Below are 219 nucleotides of genomic sequence, written 5' to 3' on the forward strand. Positions count from 1 at the left end.
GTGAACTTTTTTCATAAGGAAATCTCTTTGAAAAATAACTTGGTTCGTAACTATTTCTGTATATCTGTGTATTTAAGTCCTGAATCCTCTTTACAGGTCATTTTCACACTGACGGTGGATTTTGCGCACGTTTTTGAAGATTAAAGAAAAAAGAAGTAACGATATTTCTGGTCCTGAAATTCTTTCTCCGCTTCCCCACTGGAATTTCCACAGCCACTA

General features: G+C 36.1%; 1 pseudogene; it reads left to right on the forward strand.

Annotated features, from left to right (window-relative positions):
• LOC119590531 overlaps positions 1-144 on the forward strand; it is a 2,720-nt pseudogene extending 2,576 nt beyond the window's left edge.
• The last annotated feature ends 75 nt before the right edge of the window (positions 145-219 follow it).

Source organism: Penaeus monodon, chromosome 27, assembly GCF_015228065.2.
Source record: "Penaeus monodon isolate SGIC_2016 chromosome 27, NSTDA_Pmon_1, whole genome shotgun sequence".
NCBI lineage: Eukaryota > Metazoa > Arthropoda > Malacostraca > Decapoda > Penaeidae > Penaeus > Penaeus monodon.